A 26,193-nucleotide genomic window follows, 5' to 3' on the forward strand; every position below is an offset into this window, starting at 1 on the left:
CAGAAGAAAGCCACTTTCATCCACATGATATACAGGGTGAAGAGTTGGAGGCTGATGGTGATGACACACAGTTGCCATCTGGCCAGTCGCCAATATCAACATGGAAGGAGGATGACATGGACGACGAGGTGGTCGATGATGAGACCACCGATCCGACCTGGACCGTTGGCACGCATAGCCAGCACAGCAGCACAGAGGAAGAAGGTGGATACGTAGCACCAACAAAGGCACCTGGGCTACTGGTTTGAACAGAGTGCAAAGTGTGTCAATTGTTGCCAAGAGCAATCCCTCTGTTCCTCAAGTCAAGGCAAGGGTGCGTTCAGCTGCTGTCTGGAAATTTTTTCCGATAGTCCTTCTGAACTAAATGTTGTAATCTGTAGTATCTGCCATACGAAGCTGAGCAGAGGCCAGGGCAAAGGCAAACAAAGCACCACCAGTATGCGGAAACACATGGCAGCCAAGCACCCTAGTCGGTGGGCTGAACAACAGCGTACCAAATCAGTGTCTGCGACTGCAGGTCAAACCACTGCCAAGTAGCCTGTGATATGTCCTTTCCAATCTGCTGGGCAGGAAGCAGGTGATCATCATACCTCTTGCTCACAAGCTGCGGTTGCACAGACACAGGACTCAACAAGCTCATCCACTTGTTTGTCCCAGGAAAGCGTCCAATTGTCCGTTCCCCAGATGTATGAAAGGAGGCGTTAATACCAAGCCACGCACTCACAAGCACAAATACTGAACGCGCACATTGCCAAGTTGCTAGCTGTGGAGATGTTGCCGTTTAGGTTTGTGGGGACACAGTCTTTCCATGATCATTTGGCTGTGACTGCCCCACGATACTTGGTTCCCAGCCGGCACTATTTTTACTGCTGTGCCGTCCCCGCATTACACCAGCATGTCTTAAACAATCTAAAGCATGTTCTCACCAACGCCGTAACCGGGAAGGTCCACCTTACTACAGACATGTGGACAAGTACTTGTGGCCAGAGATGGTACATCTCTGTCACGGCACACTGGCTCAACCTAGTGGAGGGTGGGAAAAAGTCTGGACCATCACATATCCTACCCATGCCATGAATAGCGGGCCCAACCTCAATCAGGGTTTCCGCCTCATCATATAGGTCCACTCTCCCCTCTTCCTCCTCCTCCTCCGCCTCGTCATCCTATGCTGAATTATCCTCCACATCACTCCCAAGTTCGATAGCTGTGCAGCAGCGCATCGGCAAAGCTGCAACACGCTCTGCTGAAGCTGATCTGCTTAGGTGAAACACCACACACTGCAGCAGAGCTGTGGCAAGGACTAAAACAACAGACCAATCAGTGGCTCTCCCCACTGCAACTCCAACCTGGTCTGGTTGTCTGCGACAATGGGCTTAACCTGGTGGTTGCTTTAAAGCTCGGAAGCTGGTAAACGTGCCATGCATGGCTCACGTGCTGAACCTAGTGGTGCAGAAATTTATAAAAACACACCCTGACTTGCCATACCTACTTGAGAAGGTGTGCCGTATTTTCGCCCATTTCCGCCATTCCTCAACCGCTGATGCCGGTCTTGCAGCTCTTCAAAAGCAATTTAATTTGCCAAACCACAGACTCATTTGCAACCTGCCAACACAGTGGAACTCAACATATCATATGTTGGCAAGGGTAAGAGAGCAGCAGAGGGCACTTGCTGAATACCAGCTTAAACATGCCCGTCACACTGAGACTCAGCCAAGACACATAACAACTGTCGAGTGGGTATGAATCGCTGATATTTGTGAGGTGCTTGATAATTTTGAGTACTGCACCAAGCTTGTGAGCGGTGATCAGGCTATTTTCAGTGTAACCATCCCTATGCTATGTCTGCTGAAAAAATCACTGCAGAATCAAAAAATGCAGTCTTTGCATGCCCAGCAGCTGGGTATGGAGAAAGATTTCACAATGGATGATCCTACCCAGCCCAGCCAATATCATCAGGTAACATTGGTGGATGAAGATGATGATGAAAATGAGGAGGGAAAGGACTTCTTTTTCAGTGGTACCAAGGGGACACCTCATGCTACAGACGGGAATCCCAACCCAAGCTTCATGTCTGTCCAGCATGGGTGGGCTGGAGAGGAGGAGGTGGAGGAGGAGTCAGTGTGAGGAGAGGATGGATATTGTTCCTCCTTCTGGGGTCACAGAAGATTTGCCTCTTTGCAGCATGGCACACATGGCACACTTCATATCTAACTGTCTGTGCTAGGACCCTCGCGTAATCAATATTTTCAATAGCAACCTATACTGGTTGGCCACCTTTCTAGACCCATGGTACAAGAACAAATTTGATGCTAGTGCATCAGTCAGGGTTTGGTGAGTCTGCCTTTCATATGTAAGTTTTTTTGAATTTTTTCTTATGGTAGCTGTTCAGATTTAGTGTTAGGGAAAAATCGCAAAACCTGGGGATCCTTGACGTTTGGATTGGGAGCTTATCTGTCTTGGCCAAAATAGTAGCTAATACCCCATTTCTTTTTATCTTTTTTCACTTTTTATCATTTTTGCAGGATGCAGCTAGGTCTCTTTATGTTGGCTTAGTTTTTTTTCTATGTGATACATGTATATAGTGCAGAACAGCCTGCCTGCTAATACTATGGGCGTGATCAATAGGCTGTTCAGACACTTTGCACCGCACTGTGTGACTGATGTCCTATGCAAGCCTTATCTGTGCGCATTTTTCCCACTAGGAAGCCAGCTCCTCTTTTTCTTTTGGTTATTGGCTTTCATGTGCCCTGGGCTAAAGTGCGCCCCTTTAACACATACCACAACTCATCATGCTCCGATACGGCAGCGAAATAGCGGTATAGTCCAATGAAAAATACCTCACTTTTTACATCTCATGACGAGGCCCATCTATTTCTCCATACAGAATCATTGGTCCCATATAATGTTTGAAACAGTATATGATGAGCTCCACATAATGCTACAGTATATGTTGGTCCCCATGGATGAAGCTCCACTGTCTTATGGGCCCAAATAATGCTCCAAACATAATGGGCCCCATTTCTAATGCTCTAGTGTATAATGGGCCCTGTAAATGCTGCTCCAGTGTCTGATGTCCACCTTTGGAATGTTCCAGTGTATGGTGGGCCCCATCTATCATTCTCCAGAGTATAGTGCTCCCCAAAAATTGCTGTCCCAACATTGAAAACAATCAAATAAGTCTCCTCGCTAGGGAATCCCTGTACTTGTCTGGACAGGTGCTGTAGCTTGCTTAACAGCTCGCCAGCCGTTCTCACGCCCAGTATGGATTACACGTGATTGCACAAAGGTGAGAAAGGGTACCGTATCCCCAGATAACATGTATGGATAGCGTACACATTCAAAATATATGTCTCAGGAGGCAGGCTCAGACGGTGTTAGGCCCAGTATGGATTGCACGTGATTGCACAAAGGTTAGAAAGGGTACCATATCCCCGGATAACATGTATGGATAGCGTACACATTCAAAATATATGTCTATACAGCATGAGGCAGGCTCAGACGGTGTCAGGCACAGTATGGATTTGACGGCCCAGATTACACAGCGGAGGAGCAGGGAGAGGTAAAGATTGCAAATGCTGGGGCCCTGCCCAAGCAAGGAGGGCCCACTCGTGGGCGTCGGTACTGGCACTGGGCCCCTCATAGTACAGCGGTGTGTCTGACGGCGGGTGTGCACCACCACCGTCAGAGACACTTGATTGCACTATGAGGGACCCTGTGCCAGTGCCCGCGCCCAAGAGTCGGCCTACCCACCTGTCCAGGGCAACGGCACTCGCACGGTGTCGTGCGCTAGGTGGTGACCCCGGCCATGGGGGGGAGGCAGCACAGTTAGGGAGTTTTAGAAAGTGGCATATGTTGATGTTGGACATTCAGCTGATGCAAAAGGCGAAATAGGTGAAGTACCAGGAAGAGGTGGACCAAAGCAAGCCATTTTTCTGTCACCCTATGTGTCATCAGGGGAAGGTGGGACAAAATCCTTGGAAACCCATGCGTGGTTCATTTTAATGAAGGTTAGATCATCCACATTTTGGGTTGACAGACGGGTCCTTTTTTCTGTCAGGATTGATCCAGCTGCACTGAAGACTCTTTCCGATAGCACACTTGCAGCTGGGCAAGCGAGCTCCTGTAAGGCATATTGGGCCAATTCAGGCCAGGTGTCCAGTTTAGCGGCCCAATAGTCAAAGGGGAATGACCTGTGTGGGAGAACATCGATATGGGAGGAAAAGTAGTTTGTAACCATAGTTGACAACTGCGGTCTCCTGTCACTTTCCATCGATGCAGTATTACCAGTTGTGTGAGCGGTATTTGAAAAATCAGTCCACAACATTGTCATGAAACCCCTGTCTCCAACGCCACTTCTGCTGTGTGCACCACGAACACCTCTGCCAAGCTGCCCCCGGCCCGTACGGCTCGTGTGAGAACCATCACCGCTGCTGTGTGCTGGGAATGCCTCAAGCAACCGATTTACCAGAGTTGCTTGTTTATTAGCCAATATTAGGTCAAGGTTCTCCTGTGGCATGTTGTTTTGTAATTTGCCTTTATAGCGTGGATCCAGGATGCTGGCCAACCAGTAGTCGTCATCGTTCATCATTTTGGCAATGCGGGGGTCCCTTTTTAGGATCCGCAAGGCATAATCTGACATGTGGGCCAATGTTCCCGGTGTCAATGATGCACTGCGAGTGCTGGGTGGAGGAGCACTTTCTGGCAAATCCACATCCCTCCAGTCACGCACAAACCCTGTACCAGACCTTGCCACGCCAACATTTTCACTTGCCCCACGAGATGCATCCTCCTCCCCTAAGTAATCATCCCCATCATCATCCTCCTCCTCCTCTTCTTCCTCCACCTCGTCCAGGAGAGGTCCCTGAGCAGACAATGGCTGAATGTCATCAAGGATTCCCTCCTCCTCTTCCTCCTCATCAACATTGGCTGCAGACGCCTGCTCCTTAAGGTGCGTCAAAGTTTGCATGAGCAGACGCATAAGTGGGATGCTCATGCTTAGGATGGCGTCGTCTGCGCTTACCAGCTGTGTGCATTCCTCAAAACACTGAAGGACTTTACAAAGGTCTTTCAGCTTCGACCACTGCACACCTGTCAACTCCATGTCTGCTCTCAAAGTGCCTGGCCGTGTATCCTCCCACAAATGCATTATGGCCTGCCTCTGCTCGCACAGCCGCTCCACCATGTGCAGGGTGGAGTTCCACCTTGTTGCAATGTCGATAATGAGGCGGTGGTTGGGAAGGTGGAGCAATCGCTGCAGCTTCTGCATACGAACGGAGTGTACAGGTGACCGGCGGATGTGCGCGCACAGTCTTCGCACCTTCTGGAGCAGGGCTGTTAACTCCGGATAATTTTTGAGGAAGCACTGCACCACAAGGTTCAAGGTGTGAGCCAAGCAAGGTATGTGGCTGAGTTTTGAAAGGGCTATGGCTGCCACAAAATTACGGCCGTTATCACTAACTACCTTGCCTGCCTCAAGATGTACACTGCCCAGCCATGACTCAGTTTGTCGCTTCAAGTACTCGGCCAGCACCTCGGCGGTGTGTCTGTCGCCCAAACACATCATCTGCAACACAGCCTGCTGACGCTTTCCACTAGCTGCTCGATAGGGGGACACATCGTGTGCAACAGTGGCAGCTGCAGATGGAGTGCTCGTACGACTGCGCTCTGTGGACGAGCTTTCGCTTCTGGAGGAGGAGGAGGAGGAGGAGGGTCGAACGCCTCCAGCCAACTGTTTCCTATACCGTGGGCTAGGCAGCACTGTCCCACCACCGCTGTCCCCTGTGGACCCTGCATCCACCACATTAACCCAGTGCGCAGTGATGGACACGTAACGGCCCTGGCCATGCCGACTGGACCATGCATCAGTTGTGAGGTGCACCTTTCCGCTCACTGACTGCTTGAGTGCATGGACAATGCGGTCTTTCACATGATGGTGGAGGGCTGGGATGGCTTTGCGAGAGAAGAAGTGGCAACTGGGTAGGTCATAGCGTGGTACTGCATAGGCCATGAGTTCGCGGAAAGCTGTGCTTTCCACCAACCGAAAGGGCATCATCTCAAACGAGATTAGTTTGGCAATGTGGGCGTTCAAACCCAGTGTACGCGGATGAGAGACTGAGTACTTTCTTGACCTACTCATAGTGTCTGGGAGGGTGAGCTGGACTTGAGAGCTGCATATGGTGGAAGTAGCGGTGGACAGGGCGGACTGAGAGAGGGTTGATGATGGTGATGGAGTTGGTGTTCTTTCTGATGGCCTAGAATCAGTCTTTCGTTGATATAACAGTGGGATTCCCTGACTGCTGTGGTCTTGCAACGACACCTCAACATTTGCTGTTGTGCTAACCGGTGGGCTTACAGTGGGGGAAACAATGTAGCGTTGCTGACTACCTTCATTGTGATCAGTTGCACATGTGGCACTTGAGGTTTGGTGTTGTGTCCACGCTTGCAAGTGCATGCTGGTTAAATGTCTAAGCATGCAACTGGTATTCAAATTTTTCAGATTTTTCCCTCGGCTAAAGGTCTTTGCGCACTTCTTACAGATTACCTTGGCCTGATCATGAGGATTTTGTTCAAAAAAGTGCCACACTGCACTCTTCCTACTTTGGCAGACATTTTGCGGCCTAGCACGCTGTGATCTTTTGATCCTCTGGACAAGCTGTCCAGCAACTCTTTTGATGTTTGGAACCTGTCTTTGGAGTGCTCCGGGCCTGCCAGATAACAGCTGTTGCGATGTCGATGTCTGCTGTGGATGCTCCTCATCTGAGTTATTGGAAGCAGCACCCTCTTCCCCCAATGGATGCCAATCTGGGTCAACAACTGGGTCATCCATCACCTCCTCTTCTATGTCATGTGCACCTTCCTCTGTGTCACCGTGTATGGTGGTATAGTGTGCGGGAAGGGGCACCTGAGTCTCATCAGGGTCAGAATCTGGCTCTGTACACTGCGAGGACAATGTAGTGCTCTGAGTGAATGTACCAGCAGAATCATTCATCAGCGGCTGTGCATCAGTGCACTCCATGTCAGATTCATCTTGGCCTGGGTAATTCACCATTTCACTTGATAATCCAGGCATGGTATGTGAAAACAGCTCCATGGAGTAATCAGTAGTATGGCCTGCGTCATCCTTCAATCTTGGTTGGGGTGAAGGACACAAGGAAAGGTGTGGTTCATGAACATGAGCCTCCAATGACGACTCAGTGCTTTTACTTTTTACAACTGAAGAAGAGGAGGCGATAGAGCTGGAGGCTGAGTCAGCAATGTAAGACAAAACTTTTTCCTGATGCTCTGGCTTTAAAAGCGGTTTGCCAACTCCTAGAAAACTAAGCGTTCGAGGCCTTATGTAGCCAGACGATGACGCAGGGTCAGCACCTCCTGCATTCGGTCCTATTTTGCTCTTGCCACTACCATCAGATCCACCACCAACACCATCATTACCAGCTGCCAACCCCCGCCCAATTCCACGGCCTCTTCCACCAGCCTTCCTCATTTTTGGTAGAAATGTAGACAAAATCCAACAAACTATATAGTAATGTAAAACAAGGTACAAGGTGTCTATAGGACAGGGGAGATTTTGAATATCTGCACACACTTTTGGACACTGGACACTTTTGGATTGTGTGAGGCCCACTGATATCTGAGCGCTATGTGACAGGCTCGATGGCACTGCTGTGACCTAAGAGACTAGAGGATAAGGGAGATTTTGAATATCTGCACACACTTTTGGACACTGGACACTTTTGGATTGTGTGAGGCCCACTGATATCTCAGCGCTATGTGACAGGCTCGATAGCACTGCTGTGACAAAAGTGACTAGAGGATAAGGGAGATTTTGAATATCTGCACACACTTTTGGACACTGGACACTTTTGGATTGTGTGAGGCCCACTGATATCTCAGCGCTATGTGACAGGCTCGATGGCACTGCTGTGACAAAAGTGACTAGAGGATAAGGGAGATTTTGAATATCTGCACACACTTTTGGACACTGGACACTTTTGGATTGTGTGAGGCCCACTGATATCTCAGCGCTATGTGACAGGCTCGATGGCACTGCTGTGACAAAAGTGACTAGAGGATAAGGGAGATTTTGAATATCTGCACACACTTTTGGACACTGGACACTTTTGGATTGTGTGAGGCCCACTGATATCTCAGCGCTATGTGACAGGCTCGATGGCACTGCTGTGACAAAAGTGACTAGAGGATAAGGGAGATTTTGAATATCTGCACACACTTTTGGACACTGGACACTTTTGGATTGTGTGAGGCCCACTGTTATCTCAGCGCTATGTGACAGGCTCGATGGCACTGTTGTGACCTAAGTGACTAGAGGATAAGGGAGATTTTGAATATCTGCACACACTTTTGGACACTGGACACTTTGGGATTGTGTGAGGCCCACTGATATCTCAGCGCTATGTGACAGGCTCGATGGCACTGCTGTGACAAAAGTGACTAGAGGATAAGGGAGATTTTGAATATCTGCACACACTTTTGGACACTGGACACTTTTGGATTGTGTGAGGCCCAATGAATATCTGAGCGCTATGTGACAGGCTCGATGGCACAGCTGTGACCAAAGTGACTAGAGGATAAGGGAGATTGGATTGCTTTTAAAAAAAGCAGTTTGCGGAGCAGTGGGTAAACAGCAATGCCAGCCTGTCAGGAAGCCTTAAAAGGCAGCCCAACAACCAACACCACTGATACACCACTATATAGCCTCCCCTTGCACTGCACACACAGTGACTGGTGTGTTGTGCAGGCCAAATTGCTATCAGCAGCAGAAGCAGTTTTTTTTTCTTCTCAGCAGGACAAAAAAAAAAATTGGGATTGCTTAAGCAGTTTGAGGCCCAATGAATATCTGAGCGCTATGTGACAGGCTCGATGGCACAGCTGTGACCAAAGTGACTAGAGGATAAGGGAGATTGGATTTCTTTTAAAAAAGCAGTTTGCGGAGCAGTGGGTAAACAGCAATGCCAGCCTGTCAGGAAGCCTTAGAAGGCAGCCCAACAACCAACACCACTGATACACCACTATATAGCCTCCCCTTGCACTGCACACACAGTGACTGGTGTGTTGTGCAGGCCAAATCGCTAGCAGCAGAAGCAGTTTTTTTGTCTTCTTCCCTGCCTAACGCTCTCCCTACAGAATCAGCAGCAACCTCTCCCTATGCTAAGATCGACAGAAGTAAGATGGCGGTCGGCGTGCACGCCCTTTTATACCCCCTGTGACGCCCACCAAAGCAAGCCAATCACTTGCATGCCCTTCTGAAAGATGGTGGTGACCCGCGCCTATGTCATCACGTTGCCCACAGTGTCCGTGGATCCTGATTGGCTGAAAAAGAGCGCAAAACAAACTTTTGAAACGCGACTTTGGCGCGTAAGTCGCCGACCTTGTGGCCGACCTCATCCTAGGGTCAGGTTTTGTTTCATGAAACCCGACTTTGCCAAAAGTCGGCGACTTTTGAATTTTTTCGACCCGTTTCGCTCAACTCTAATAGCAACCTATACTGCTTGTCCATCTTTCTAGATCCACGGTACAAGGACAAATTTCCTTCGCTACTGTTGCAGTCACCAAGGGGTTTCACAATGGAATCCTTCAAGAAGGCCATTGTCGATCATTTGATGGCAACAGCACCCTCAAACACCACTGCTAGCAGAGGTACCAGCTCTGTGCAACAGCATGCATTAATGGGGAGAGACACGCCAAGCAGGTCCAAAAGAGGTGATGGTAAAATGTCCACAAACTGAGCCATCTTCAATAAACTGGCTCATCACCAAGGACTAGCTGGAACAGTAGCAATATCAAAGAGAGAGAAGTTGAACAAGATGGTCAACGACTATCTAAGTGACCATACCTGCGTCCTTCCTGACGCTTCTGTACCGTTTATTTACTGAGTATCCAAGCTTCATAGTTGGCCAGACTTCTCCTTATATGCCTTGGAGGTGCTGGCCTGCCCTGCTGCTAGTGTGATATCAGAGCGTGTTTTCAGTGCCGCTGGGGCAATCATCACAGATACAGCACACGGTTGGCTACAAAGAATACAGACAGGCTGACTCTGATAAAATTTAACAAGGACTGGATTTTGCAACAGTATTTAAGCCCTCCAGATGACAGTATCCTAACCTAGTCACCCAAAACGTTATTTTTTTTTTAAATTGGTGATCACATCCATCCCTTCCCATACAAGCCCCTTTTCTTCTTCTTACACATGTTTTCAAATCCGTCTTCTGACACATGTACCTCATGGTCAATAACAATAAGCTAAAACCAATGTTAAGTTAATTAATATTTCCCATCGGAGGCACTTGTGATGAGGGTGAGACCATTCTTCCTTCATCAACCATGGTATCATGCCCCTTGGGCTAATTTTTGGAGACACTTTGGCTATGCCTGGACACTGGGCACTGCAACCTCTATGCTAGTAGTCCTAGGTTCGTCATAATTGTTTGGCCCTTCAGACCGGAATTGCTTCCTTCATCAACTATGATACAGCCCCTTGGGCTAATTTTTAGAGACACTATGGCTATGCCTGGACACTGGGCACTGGAACTACCGTGCTAGCAGTCTACTTTCATAATTGTCTGGCTCTTGAGGCTTCCTTCCTGCATCAACCATGATACAGCCTAGGGCTAATGTTTTGAAGACACTATGTCTATGCCTACACATTGGGCAGTGGCAGTGGAACAACAAGGACAGTAGTCCAAGCTTTATTATTGTGAATCCCTTGTGATGGTGATGATGGGTGGCTTCTTCCTGCGTTAACCATCACACAGCCCCTAGGGAAGATCACTCTCCTTACAACACTTACACACTTAGCTGTCAGAAGATCGCCTCCATCATCACTCGCTCTTATGGCACTTCTGATATATCACGGGTAGAGTTGAGCGAAACGGGCCGTTCAAATTCAAAAATAGCTGACTTTAGCTAAAGTCGGATTTCGCCGATCGAAACCGACCATAGCGTGAGTTCGGCCATGAGGTCGCCGATCAGAGCACCAAAGTCACGTTTCAAATAATGCTTCCAGCGCCTTTTCTCAGCCAATGAAGGTGGATGCACACTGTGGGCAACGCGATGACATGGGCAGCAGCCACCACCATCTTAGAGAAGGGCATTGAAGTGATTGGCTGGCTTTGTGTGGCATCACAGTGGGTATAAAAGGCTGTGACCGACGACCGCCATCTTACTTCTGCCGATCTTAGAATAGGAAGAGGTGCTGCTGCTGATTCTGAACAGGGAGAGCATTAGGCAGGGAAGAAGAAAAAAAAACTGCTTCTGCTGATAGCGCTTTTCACTGTACAGTTAGTATGCAGTGAAAGGGGAGGATTTTTGAGGTGAGCAGCAGCGCTGGTGGTGATTAGGCTGCCTTTTAAGTCTGTGCCACTTCCCATGTGCTGTGCTGGTACAGATACATTGACGACATCTTGTTTGTATGGCAGGGTCCCGAGCATGCTCTTCACGAATTCATCAGTAATCTCAATAAGAACAATCTAAATATCAATCTAACATACAAATGTTCAAGGGAAACTATTGATTTCCTGGACATTAAAATCATGGTTTCTGAGGGTGGTTTAGTGCTTACCGACGTCTTCCGTAAGGAGACCTCGGTTAATGCAATTTTACACGCAACATCTGCACATACATCTTCTACGATCCATGCCATCCCAACTGGCCAATTTTTGAGATTAAAACGCATTTGTGCTACTGATGTGATTTTTGAGGAGCAGGCTCGGGACCTTTCCCAGCGGTTCCGTGACCGGGGTTAAAGCAGGAGATCAATTAAAAGGGGCTACCTACGGGCCAAGCGAACACCACGGAGTCAATTATTGGGGGTGAAACGTAAAGGGGCGAATGGGAATCAGCCCATTAGATTTATATCTACCTTTAATAATCACTGGTCCAAAATACGGGAAATCATGACTCGACATTGGCCGATTTTAAGATCAGACCCGTTACTTAGAACGATTTTGCCAGAACGTCCCCTTCTAACAGCTAGAAGACCACAAAATCTGCGGGATATGCTAGTGCGTAGTCACTATGTGGCCAACCCTCCGGACCCTTTTGGTGCTGGTATACAGAGACAGGGCTGTTACCCATGTGACTCCTGTTTGGCCTGTAAGAATATCCTTCGGGCCACCTCTTTTTCTAATGCTGAGGGAGGTGGGTACCATCGAATTTCCAGCTATATATCATGCAGTACATGTTACGTGATATATCTCGCCACATGCCCATGTGGATTGAGATATGTGGGGTTGACCTCGCGGGAACTTCTGGTCTGCGTTAGAGAGCACATTAGAGATATCAGGGCAGCCGAGGAAGTTGTGGACCCTGTGATGCTCAAGACGGTCCCTCGACACTTCAAGCTGCGCCATAAGTGTAACCCCACGGGCCTTAAATTCATAGGTATTGACCGTGTACGTGGGGGCATCAGAGGTGGAGACCTCAAACGCACGCTGGCGCAGCTGGAGTGCCGATGGATCGTCACCCTACAAACTATGGCTCCTAGGGGCCTTAATGAAAAATTATCCTTTGCATGTTTTTTGTAATTGGACTCTTGACACCGGCTCTTTTCCTTTTTCTTTTCCTCTGTTTCCTTTTTAACCCATGGTGTGCTGCTTTTAATTTATTTCTTTTTATTTCACATTTATCATAGTGACCGTTTATGATGTTCACATTCTGTCTATGAATGACTGATGGCAACTGATGGTTCCGGTGGATTAGTTCTTCACCTTGAGGAGGATATATCATTCTTTGGAAGACCTAATTTGGATATACTATCTACTTGTTTGTGTGATTCTTGAGCTTTGGTTATGTGCATAGTGTGATTTTTACTATATATGTAATGTTAATATTGCTCAATGGATCATTGTCTATCTGCCGTGGATGATTTTTCCATCAAAAGCTTTTTTAGGAGGGTTAAAGCTAATTATTCATATTAGATGCAATGGATGTTGCGCTTTTTTCTTTCTTTTTGTGAGGAATCTTCTGGGAGTGACCTTCAATCCTCCAACATTATGTAGGTGACGCTATACACAATCTGCCACATCTATGTATGAGAGATTTGGGTAGTATTGGGATGTTTTTCTTCTCGGTCAGTCATCTCCCCTTTTTGGGTCTCTCCCTCCTCCTTTCCCCCTTCCCTCTTCTTGCCTTTCCCCTCCTCCCCCTTTTTTCCTTATATTCTCCCGTTATATTTACTTTCCCCGTTTTTCCCTTTTCTTTTGTTTTCTCCCTCATTTTTGTCTCCTTGCATCGCCCCTTACATATTTCTTATCTTAGTACTCGTTTATGTGATTTACTAGTCAGATTACATTTGGCTATACACCGGATACTGGTGCCCATCTGTTTGCCAGAAACCAAGATGTCCGCCGCGGGGGTGCGCATGCGCGGGCGACTCCACAGTCTCGCGTTGCTCAAGGCCTCCTCATGTGACTGCGCTGGGCACTGACGTCACTGGAGATTTCTCCTGACCAGCGCCACCATTGGAGGGCCGGCGGTGACGCGGTGCCTGCGTGAGCTCCGCCCCTCATGCGCCGCGTCCTCGCGGCTGATATCGCGCACCTGTAGGCAGGGTATTTAGATGTGGCTAGCATACCTATCCACACTGCCCCCCGAGGAAGCCAGACAGGCGAAACGTGCGTTGGGGTACGTTCCTGGAATTTAGATATTCACCCATATGGGTAAGCACGATATGGCACTTTGATCTGCACCGTCACTTTATTCAGAAGGGAAGGCACAGCCCCACTGGCAGGCGTCTCCATGCATGTTGGCTATTGTGTAGTCTTATTTGCAGTCTCTGTATTTTGCATATAGACATGTACATATATTGAACATTTATGGGATTCAAAGAGACGTGCTTTCTGTATACATGGGGAGAGGTCATGACATGGGCACTTTTTTGCCTTCCTTCTCTTTAGGAACATTTCCTATGGTGCACTTCGCTTGTGCCTTGGCTATGAATTAGTTCTGGGGAATCTGTTTGTTGTTTCCCAAACACTGATTACTTCATCTACTATTACTATGATTTTGTGGTTTTATGTAATGTCTAATAAAAGGATTTTTTAATCTTATTCTTTTTCATGTTCATTTATATTGGGCAGTATGCTCTTTCCATGTGTGAATTTTGCCTTTTAAGTCTACCTGCTAGCTGCATTGCTGTGTGCACACTGCTGTTCAAACTGCTTTTTTCAAAGCACTCCAACTTTTATTATTTTGTCCTGGTGAGTTACTGAGCATTCATTTTTTCCACACACCGTATAGCGGTGTACGCTCTACACATATTACCGTGTACCAGCTGGTATCACGGACAAATAGAAGCTATCTGGGTGTGACTCTGGAAAAAAGCCAAGGAGTTTTTCCGTTTTTCCAGACCTACACCTTAGAGTGCTGTCCGCTTTTCAAACAGTTTCTTATATATGCTGTTTTACGATGGTCAAAACTAGACAGAGACAGCGTGTTTCAGTCCCTATACAAATAGACAGAGATTGACAATTTTCCATACAGACACCGTATAGCGGTGTACGCTCCTCACACACTACCGTGTACCGCCTTGTATCACGGACAAATAGAAGCTACCTGGGTGTGACTCTGGAAAAATAAGCCGAGGAGTTTTTCCATTTTTCCAGACCTACACCTTAGAGTGCTGTCCGCTTTTCAAACAGTTTTGTATATCTGCTGTTTGATAATGGTCAAAACTAGGCAGAGACAGCGTGTGTCAGTCCCTATACAAATAGACGGAGATTGACAAATTTCCATACAGACACCGTATAGCGATGTACACTCCTCACACACTACCTTGTACCGGCCGGTATCAAGGACAAATAGAAGCTATCTGGGTGTGACTTCTGGAAGAAAAAGCTGAGCAGTTCTTCCGTTTTTCCAGACCTACACCTTAGAGTGCTGTCTGCTTTTTAAATAGTTTTGTATATCTGCTGTTTGATAACGGTCAAAACTAGACAGAGACAGCCTGTGTCAGTCCCTATACAAATAGATGGAGATTGACAATTTTTCATACAGACACCGTATAGCGGTGTACGCTCCTCACACACTACCGTGTACCACCTTGTATCACGGACAAATAGACGCTATCTATGTGTGACTCTGGAAAAAAAAGGCGAAGAGTTTTTCCGCTTTTCCAGACCTACACCTTAGAGTGCTGTCCGCTTTTCAAACAGTTTCGTTTATCTGCTGTTTGATAACGGTCAAAACTAGACAGAGACAGCGTGTCAGTCCCTATACAAATAGACAGAGATTGACAATTTTCCATACAGACACCATATAGCGGTGTAAGCTCCTCACACACTACCGTGTACTGCCTTTTATCACGGACAAATAGAAGCTATCTGTGTGTGACTCTGGAAAAAAAAGCTGAGGCGTTTTTCCAGTCCTACACCTTAGAGTGCTGTCTGCTTTTCAAACAGTTTCGTATATCTGCTGTTTGATAACGGTCAAAACATAGACAGGGACAGTGTGTGTGTCAGTCTGTATACAAATAGACGGAGATTGACAATTTTCCATACACACACCGTATAGAGCTGTCCGATTCTCAAACAGTATTGTATATCTGCCATTCGCATTACAGTCACATCTATACAGAGTCAGCGTGTGTGTGATACACTCCGTAAATACATATATGGAGATTGTTAGTTACACAAAAAATGTATACAGCTGTTAGGCGTGGCGGAAGACACTAAATAAAAAATAAATAAAGTGCCTTTGCCACTCGGGGTCCACCGTGCGGTGGATGGAAAAACCGCTGCTAAAGAGGCAGAGCACTATGGAGGAAATGTGCACAGGGTAGAACTGCACCCTATGTGCACTGAGGCAAGCTCTGTTGTGCTCACAGAGCTGCAGTCAAAAAAGCATATACAAAGCGCTGAGTCTGTTCAAGGTCACAGACTCTCAGCGAGGCGGACACGGTATTAAGAGTCACAGGAGTAGCCTTAGACAGTAGGACTACTCCGTCTAGATCTACCGTAAAATAAGGTGCGTGGCGTCGCAACTGCGAACGCACGGCAGTACTGCAACTGCAGTGCAGCGTGAACTGAGCCGCAAATAAGGCACCGCTACATTGCAAGCGCGATGCTGGATGCTAGCTGCTGAGGTAGATGGAGCATAAGCGTGCTGGCGCAGGCGCTGCTGCTGGCCTGACCCCAAACACTCACACAATCGTATTATCAGAGGGAAGGGGTTCCTTAATAAGTCAGTCACCAGTCCAATCATCCATCAACATACATACAGCAGCAAGTATGAAATACTAGCTCATGGCGGAACAGTCATGCACACTTTTTATACCAAACGGGACCTTCCGGAAACCTCCAAGGCTCCAAGAGGAGCCAATAGGATTCGACACAGGACCTGAGCACCTGACTCCCGAACTCCAATGGGAGTTCGTCCTGTGAGCATGCTCAGTTGAGGGAACAGAGGACTTAGCCTCTGGAGAGAGTTGCCGCAGGGCACTCTCCTCTGCAATCTCCTCAGCAGCAGCGCAGGAGACTGCAGAATGTAAGGGTCCAGATTTCAACATAGAAGAGGTAGAAATCTGACTCCTAACAACAGCTGTACACTTCTGAGACAGTTCCGTATATCTGCTTGTTGGATTACGGTCCAATACATACTGTGAGAGCGTCTGTGGCCAACAAAATATATTCGTAGATTTAATTTTTTTAATACACCTTACACAGCTGGACGCTCCTCATACAGTACCATCTCTCTGCTGGTATTTTTGGTATATTTTCCCAAACATGAGGAAGTATGGTGGAAGAGTCCGCGGACATGGGCAGGGGGGCGCAGCTGGTACTGATGGTGGTGGTGCATCGGCTGGTTCTGGCAAAAGCACAATAGCAGCTAAGGCAGGAGGTGTTGAGCCTGCATTATCGTCTGGCCCAAAAAGGCCTGTAAAGTTCCCTTATCTTGGAGTAAAAAAAACGTTTTTAAAGCCGGAGCGACGTATAGAAAGAACACCATGAGCACAACTCAAGATGATGCTAAGGTTAGGTTCCCAAACCGTTAAAGCAACAAATATGAACCTAGCACTCAACTTAAAGGTATTTGTAAGGCGGTTTATTGTAGTACACGAAAAAAGATGTTTCGGTCAATGTGACCTTCTTCAGTTACGTGTGGTATATAGATTGTGTAGAGCTTATAGGCATCTATCAGAAAGGACGATGGGGCTTTAGGCATTGAGGAGAATGATCTCTCTAAGGTAATGAGCTTGTCAGTATATAGGAGAGGGGCAAACGTGCCTCCAGATGCGGTGGACAATCGCAGTCCTCCTCCTCAGGTGGCAGGTTTCTGCCATTTAGATCAGCGTCATTACCTACTGTCACCACCAGAGGGAGTCCGGATGGAGAACTCACGACTAGTGTTGAGCATTCCGATACCGCAAGTATCGGGTATCGGCCGATACTTGCTGTATCGGAATTCCGATACCGACTTCCGATATTTTTTCAATATCGGAATTCGGCATCGGAATCGGAAGTTCAAAGTTGATTGACGGCCTGACGTCATCATGATGCGCGGTGTGTGCGCATCATGATGCGCCGTCATTTCGGGCCTTCCGGGGGTCTCTGCCGGCCTGCCGGGGGGCTGTGTGGACTGCCCGGGGTCGGTACCGGCCTGCCGGGGGGGCTGTGCCGGCCTGCCGGTGGTCTGTGCACCCTGTGGGGGTCTGTACCGGCCTGCCGGGGGGCTGTGCCGGCCTGCCGGTGGTCTGTGCACCCTGTGGGGGTCTGTACCGGCCTGCCGGGGGGGCTGTGCCGGCCTGCCGGTGGTCTGTGCACCCTGTGGGGGTCTGTACCGGCCTGCCGGGGGGCTGTGCCGGCCTGCCGGGGGGCTGTGCTGATGTCCGGGGGTCTGTGCAAGCATCGTCCGATGGGACTACAAGTCCCATCTGGCGATGCCTGCTACCATGACAGTGATTGACACATTAGCCAATGATGGGACAGTAGTAGTCCCATCATCCGGCTAATGTGTTAAATGTTAAAAAAAAAAAATACTACATACATACTACATGCATGCTACATACATACTACATGCTACATACATACTACATATATACTACATGCATGCTACATACATACTACATGCTACATACATACCACATACATACTACATACAAAGAAAAAAGTCCCTAGTCTCACTTTATGCCATTGCTGTGTGGGAATTTCCCACGCAGCAATGGCATAAAGTGAGACTAGGGACTTTTTTTTTTTTTAAGTGGCGGAGGAATACAGTGCGGAAGGATACCTACCTTCCGTCATTGGATTCCTGCAGCCCGTAGAGAACGGCAGCAACAGCTGATGCTGCCGTTCTCTACCCAAGATCGTCGTGGGACACACTCGTGGACTGCTTCGGATCGTGGGTGAGTATTTTTGTGGTTTGTTATGTTAATATTTATTCCGGAAAAGACAATGGCTTCGGGGAACAATGTGACAAGTATTGGTAAGTATGTTACTCTATGTTATATGTACTGTATGTCTATGTATGTATTGTATGAATGTATTGTATGTATGTAGTATATATGTGGTATGTATGTAGCATGTAGTATGTATGTAGTATGTATGTAGCATGCATGTAGCATGCAGTATGTATGTAGCATGCATGTAGTATATATGTAGTATGTATGTAGCATGCATGTAGTATATATGTAGTATGTATGTAGCATGTAGCATGTATGTAGTATGTATGTAGTATGTATGTGGTATGTATGTAGCATGTAGTATGTATGTAGCATGCATGTAGCATGCATGTAGTATGTATGTAGCATGCATGTAGTATGTATGTAGCATGCATGTAGTATGTATGTAGTATGTATGTAGCATGTATGTAGTATGTATGTAGTATGTATGTAGCATGTAGCATGTATGTAGTATGTATGTGGTATGTATGTAGCATGTAGTATGTATGTAGCATGCATGTAGTATGTATGTAGCATGTAGTATGTATGTAGCATGCATGTAGTATATATGTAGTATGTATGTAGCATGTAGTATGTATGTAGTATGTATGTAGTATGTATGTGGTATGTATGTAGCATGTAGTATGTATGTAGCATGCATGTAGCATGTATGTAGCATGCATGTAGTATGTATGTAGTATGTATGTAGTATGTATGTGGTATGTATGTAGCATGTAGCATGCATGTAGCATGCATGTAGTATGTATGTAGTATGTATGTAGCATGCAGTATGTATGTAGCATGCAGTATGTATGTAGTATGTATGTAGTATATATGTAGTATGTATGTAGTATATATGTAGTATGTATGTAGCATGTAGTATGTATGTAGCATGTAGTATGTATGTAGCATGCATGTAGTATATATGTAGTATGTATGTAGCATGTAGTATGTATGTAGCATGTAGTTTGTATGTAGCATGTAGTATGTATGTAGTATTTTTTTTTTTTTAACATTTAACACATTAGCCGGATGATGGGACTACTACTGTCCCATCATTGGCTAATGTGTCAATCACTGTCATGGTAGCAGGCATCGCCCGATGGGACTTGTAGTCCCATCGGACGATGCCTGCACAGACCCCCGAAGCCTGCACAGCCCCCCGGCAGGCCGGCACAGCCCCCCGGCAGGCCGGCACAGCCCCCCGGAGCCTGCACAGACCACCGGCAGGCCGGCACAGCCCCCCGGCAGGCCGGCACAGCCCACCGGAGCCTGCACAGACCACCGGCAGGCCGGCACAGCCCACCGGAGCCTGCACAGCCCCCCCGGCAGGCCGGCACAGCCCCCCGGCAGGCCGGCACAGACCACCGGAGCCTGCACAGACCCCCTGGCAGGCCGGCACAGCCCCCCGAAAGGCCCGTACAGACCCCAGAGAGGCTGTACAAGGCAAAAACAGGGTTTTTCTTATTCCGATACCGGAAGTCCCATAGACTTGAATGGGACTTCCAGTATTGGAATCGGCGATACCGATACTTTTTTTAAAGATCGGCCGATCCATTCCGATCCGATACTTTGAAGTATCGGACGGTATCGCTCAACTCTACTCACGACTCCTCTGTCAACACAGCCAGCTCCACCACCCTCACCAGAAGCCAGAGGTAAGCCAGAAAATGAGTTCACAACAGACGGCCACTAGAAATTTGGTTTATTGATCAATGTTGGGTAAGATGTAGCTATGGCCTTTCCAGCTGGCCTCTACCTTCAGATGATCAATGGCTACCATTTGTAATGGACGTCAACTTACAAGCGGATGCAGTGGTGCTTTATGATCACCTTTCACAGTTGTGATAGTCACAGATGTGTGACATTCCTGCCACCATTTTTCAATGCCTCCTCTCATGCCAATCCAATAGAAACGCTGACGGTCTGTGTCTTCTGTCTTTTGCACTCCAAAATGACCAGACACAACATGATAGGCAGGGAGGACCATGTCTACATCTCTCCCTGTGATCACAGTTTGATGGAGATGAGTATCAGTGATGTGATCCACACTACTGCGATAAAGCAATCCTTTCTTCACAAAGATCCGTTTTCGCTGTCTCCACAGACACAGTAATTGAGGATCTGCATCGCCTCTGCAACATGTACTGGGAGGTTTTCCCGCGATGAGTGATTCCCAAATTTCTGCTAACACTCGACTTTCCGTCTGTACTTGTATCCATGTAGTTTCCAGTAGCTGATAGTCTGGATTGGTTTACTGAGATTGAAGTATATACGAAGATTTAAAAGTAAAAATATATAAATAAATAATTGCGCTAGTAATACCCACATAAATTAAATTTCTCACTCTTGAAAAATCAGTAAGTAACCATTTGAAAGATATAATTAATCACTCTCCTTAAGGGTTACGAGATGATTTCCAAACAGATAAATCTCTCTCTGCAATGAAACAGTAGTGCTAACCACCTTATTATCTAAAAGTATATGACTGAAATAATAGCGCTAATGATAACCACATGAATAAAATTACTCACTGCAAAAAATCAGTAAGTAACCGTCTAAAAGGTGTAATGAATACCTCTCCTTAATGGTTGTAAAAATTTGGTTGTAATTTATGTTGATATTACTAGTGCATTTATTTATTTATATATTTTTAATTGTTTTATTATCCAGACAATAAGGCGGTGTTGTCTGTTAATTTGCGGCTGTTATATCCCCTATGCAGCGCCACTGGTTGTAAAAAATTTTTGTTTATGAAGATTTAATAGTACCACAACATTGTATACTGTTGTACGTTTCGACTACCTTTCCCTTTTTCTACTTGTTAAATTCTGGTGTAATACATACTGAGCCTGTGAGTGTCTGTGTCTGACTCCGGAAGTATAGATGGAAATTTACAATTACCCCTAGACTGGATACACCTGGCTTGTGCTTATACAATACCTTTGATCAAAATTTTGTATTACAGTATCATCCATTGTGAGTGAGCGTTTGTGGTTTATGCCTTCTCTATATACGGTGAATCGGAGATACAAATTTTTACCCTATACTCGATACAACTTGTATCTTGTTATACAGTACCTTTGTTCGACATTTAGTATTACGGTCAAATCCATACTGGGTAAGCGTCTGAGACTGACTATGGGACTATGTATACGGAGATTTCAATTGTACCCTATCTTGTTATCCAGTACCTTGTTTACAACATTTTTTATTATGGTCAAACCCAGACTGAGTGAGCGTCTGAGGGTGACTCCGGAAATATATACTGAGATTTCAAATTTGGCCAACACTGTATACAGCTGTACGCTTGTGTTACATTACCCATTTACAGCTTTGCATATTCTTGTGTAATCCATACTGGGCCTGAGAGCGTTTGTGTCTGCCTCCTGAAATGTATACGGGGATTCAGAATGTTTACACTATACTATACATACCTTGTATCTGGTGATACTGTACCCTTTTTCACCTTTTTATTTTATTGGGTAATCCATACTGGGCCTGTGAGCGTCTGTGTATGACTCATGAAATATATACGGAGATTTACTGTTATCCCTAGACTGTATAGAGCTGTACGCTTCTGATACAGTACCATATATCTGCTGGTATTTTGGGTCAATTTTCTAAAACATGAGGAAGTATGGTGGAAGAGGATGTTGATGTGGGCATGGGGGCCACCTGGTACTGATGGTGGTGGCGCATCTGCTGGTAGTGCCAAAAACACAATAGCAGCTAAGGCAGGAGGTGTTGAGCCTGCATCATGGTGTAGCTCTGGAAGGCCTGTAAGGCTCCATTTTCTGGGAGTAGGTAGACTGCTTTTAAAGCAGGAGCATCAGGAACTGTTTTTGGCATACATTGCTGAAACAGCCTCCAGCTCTATCGCCTCCTCTTCTGAAGTTTAAAAAAATGCAAGTACTGAGTCGTAAGTGCGGGCTTCTGGTCAGGAGCAACCACTTTCCTTGTGTCCTTCACCCACACCAAAAGTGAAGGATGCGGCAGCACACACTTCAGATTACTCCATGGATCTCTTTTCACATACCATGCCTGGGTTAATTAAAAATGGGGCCCATCATATCCTGGAGCATTCAAAATGGGGGACATCTGACACTGGAGCTGCTTCTATAGAGCACATGATACACTGGAGCATTAGAAATGGGGCCCATTATATATGGAGCTTTATTAGGGCCCATAAGACCCTGGAGCATCATCTATGAGGCCCATCATATACTGGAGCATTCCAAATGGGTCAGATCAGACACTGGAGCAGCATCTATGGGGCACATGATACACTGGAGCACTAGAAATGGGGCCCATTATATATGGAGCATTATTACGGCCCATAAGACACTGGAGCATCATCCATGAGGCCCATCATATAATGGAGCATTCCAAATGGGGACATCAGACACTGGAGCAGCATTTACGGGGCCCTTTATACACTGGAGCATTAAAAATGGGGCCCATTATATATGGAGCATTATTAGGGCCTATAAGACAATGGAGCATCATCCATGAGGCCCATCATATACTGGAGCATTCCAGATTGGGGCATCAGACACTGGAGCAGCATTTACGGGGCCCATTATACACTAGAGCATTAGAAATGGAGCCCATTATATGTGGAGCATTATTTGGGCCCATAACACACTGGAGCATCGTCCATGGGGACCATCATATACTGTAGCATTATGTGGAAATCATCATATACTGTAAGGAACATTATATGTGGCCAAATATTCTGTATGGAGAAATATATGGGGCTCATTATTCTGTATGGCGCACAATGTGGTGGCCATAATACTGTATGGAGTAATATACTGTCCTTTTTTTGAGCTATTGTACAATTTAAAATAGATCAGTCATGTCATGTAAGCAGTGAAGTATTTGTCATTGTACTATACCTATATTTCTGTGCCATATCGGAGCATCATGAGTAGTGTTGAGCATTCCGATACTGCAAATATCGGGTATCGGCCGATATTCGTGGTATCGGAATTCCGATACTGAGTTCCGATACTTTTTGCATATCGAATACCGTAATCGGAGGTTCCCATAATGCTATGAGCCAGTTTGATTTGATTCAGCCAATGAGGAATCCTAAGACGTGTGGGCACATCCTGCTAGGCATGTAGGCATGTTAACTAATGGCCTTGCTGTGATTGGCTGTTGAAATGATGTCATGATGCACTATTAAAGCCGCCGCCATTTTGGGGTCACTCTGCTGTGAATTCAGTTAGGGACAGGACGCTGCTGCTGTTCAGACTCTGAGGGACAGTTAGAGATAACGATTTTCTATATAGTGCTTTACCCAGGCTACTTTATCAACAGCTGTAGCTTTCTTTTGCCTTGCAGCACTGTTCACAGCTGTCTGCAAGGTCTGTGTGTGTGAGTGCAGCTTACACTGAAGTGTTCTGCAGCCACCTCTGGTTGTAGTCCGCTCAGCGTGTGTCACTGCCTCATACATAGTACATTGGTTGCAAAAACTATATAGGAGTAGATAGCGGAGCCTTTCTGCAGCCTCTCAGTGCTAGTGCACAGTTCTCTGCACTGTTCACAGCTGTCTGTGAGGTCTCTGTGTGTGAGTGCAGCTCACGCTGTAGTGTGTTCTGCAGCCACCTCTGGTTGTAGTCCGCTCAGCATGCGTCACTGCCTCATCCACTGTCCTTTTTTTGCTGTAGTGCTGCTTATTTTTCCTGAATTTCTCCTATTAGTGTGCTTCCATCTGTATCCAGCTAGATTGGTTGCAAACACTATATAGGAGTAGATAGAGGAACCTTTCTGCTGGCTTGTGCCCTGCAGCCCCAGCCAGATTAGTATTAGCCTATTTTTTGTAGCCTCATCTATTGCATTGTAGGTTACCTTCCTGAATTGTTATAGCTACAAAAAGTTTGTGATACTATCGCTTTCACATCTTTGGTCACATCCTTTTTTTTGTGAAAAAAACCACGTAAAAAAGTTCACCAAACACTCCACATTACAGTTGTGTAGGCCACATTAGCTCATATTAAAGTGTAGTCCACACTTTATAAAGTTAGTCTTTCTTATACCTGTTAGCAACTGTTCAGGAATAAGCACACTAAGCCCTTAGTACTTTTCTGCCTATCTTTATCAGTCTACCAAGATGAAGAAGGCAGAGAGTAAGGCACGTGGTCGTGGGCGTGGAGTTTCAGCAGGGAGAGGACGTGGGGATTCTGTGCCTGCTGCGAGCACCAGTGACTCAGCATCCCCCAGTTTTCCCAGGGACCAGTCCTTTATGCGCAGCTTTGTAGGATCTCGACGTGCCCCACTGCTGCGGGAGGAACAAATTGAAGCCGTTGTCGGATGGATGGCGGCTAACGCATCGACTTCAATTACTTCCACATCCTCTCAGGTCCAGAGCACTGAAGAGCAACCATCTGTCTCTTCACCACCTGCCAAATTGCCCAGGCAGCCAGAGAGCCCTGGACAGCAGCCATCTCTACTTCTGTTCTCTGAATCTCTTGCTTGGAAACAGGGGGCCAGCCAAGCAGCATTTTAGAATGTGAAGAAGAGGGAGTATGCAGTGATGCGCAACAGCTTTGTGTCTCTGAATCTGAAGAGGCGGGTGGGCCAGTGCCTATGGTCAGCACACCTCAGTACGCATCTGATGATGAGACTCAGGTGCCACTTTCTGGCGCGTACTGTGCTGGCGAGACTACCCAGGAGAAGCAGGTGTTTGAAGAGGGTAGTGTAGTTGATGAGGTCCTTGACCCATCATGGTGTGAGGAACAGGAAGGTGGTGGGAGCAGCTCTGAGGAAGAGATTCCCTGAACAGCCAAGACAGGAGGGAGAGGGAGGGGGCAGACTTGGTTGCCTGCAGCCTCCACTTCGGCACCCATTAGGAGCATTCCTCTTCCAAAACCAAAAACAGGTGCTCCCAGGAATTGCAGTGCGTGGTCCTTTTTTGACACAGTTGCAGATGACATTTGCTTTGTCAAATGCAAGCTGTGTAATCAGAAAGTCAAAAGAGGGAAAAGCGTCAGCAACCTCAATACCACAAATATTTGGAAACATGTGCGGACCAAGCACGTGGTGGAGTTACAAAGACACACTGAAGACGTAGGCCAGCCTACAGCACCACCTACCACCTCTTCAGCTCGTGTTGTAGCCTCTTCCTCCAGTTCACACACAGCTGGTTTGGCTTCCTCACAGGATCACCATGGAAGAACCTTTGGCACTGTTGTCCAGAGACCCAGTGACATTCCACCCACAGCACCACGTTCCCGTTCATCCTCACAATCCCAGGCCACTCTACAGCCATCGGTAGCACAGGCATGGAAGAAAAGGCGGCCATACTCGGCAAACCATCCCTGAGCACAGGCTCTGAATGCTGGCATTACAAAACTACTGTCCCTTGAAATGCTCTCATTCAGGCTGGTGGAGACTGACACCTTCCGTAACTTCATGGCATTGGCAGTCCCACAATACAATGTGCAGGCAAGCCGTCCCTGCCCTGCAAAAGCATGTGGAGGGAAAAATTAAACATGCGCTACTAAATGCCGTCAGTAGCAAGGTCCACCTGACCACCGATGCGTGGACCAGTAACCATGGACAGGGACGATACCTTTCACTCACTGCCCATTGGGTAAATGTTGTGGAGTCAGGTACAGATCTTGAGAGTGGCGCTGTATGTGTCCTGCCAACTCCAAGGATTGCAGGAATCCAGTCTTTACACATTGACTCCTCCTCATACTCCAGTTCCTCTGAATCAGCGCTGCAGGAACCATCACGGTCTCCCTCCACATGGACCCGTGAACGCTTACCTGTTACGACCGATATGA

Source organism: Dendrobates tinctorius, unplaced genomic scaffold (genome assembly GCF_039654945.1).
Source record: "Dendrobates tinctorius isolate UK_male_01 unplaced genomic scaffold, ASM3965494v1 ptg000073l, whole genome shotgun sequence".
Taxonomy (NCBI): Eukaryota; Metazoa; Chordata; class Amphibia; order Anura; family Dendrobatidae; genus Dendrobates; species Dendrobates tinctorius.